Source organism: Oratosquilla oratoria, chromosome 12, assembly GCF_046742065.1.
Source record: "Oratosquilla oratoria isolate Oo_2021 chromosome 12, ASM4674206v1, whole genome shotgun sequence".
Classification (NCBI taxonomy): domain Eukaryota; kingdom Metazoa; phylum Arthropoda; class Malacostraca; order Stomatopoda; family Squillidae; genus Oratosquilla; species Oratosquilla oratoria.
In genome coordinates, this window is record NC_134788.1 from 68,802,965 (window position 1) to 68,803,325 (window position 361).

A 361-nucleotide genomic window follows, 5' to 3' on the forward strand; every position below is an offset into this window, starting at 1 on the left:
TCCGAACCACGGGAAAGGATAAGTCTCATTTTATTTCTGTCCCTAATTCTATAAACACCATAGCTATTGATGATTATTTGTCAAAAGGTGGAATAAATATAGCAAAAATATCTTCCAATAAAATAGGAAAAATATTTAAGAAACATAATAATATGCGTAATAATCTCAGTGTCATTTACCGTATTCCATGCAACGGTTGTCCATCATCTTATTTCGGTGAGTCAGGTCGAGGGTTCAATAAACGCTTGAATGAGCACAAAAACGATCTCAGGGCTCATAGAACATCTAACTCCCTGGTTCGTCACCTGGACAAATGTGGACATCTACCTGATTGGAACAACGCAGAAATTCTACACGAGGG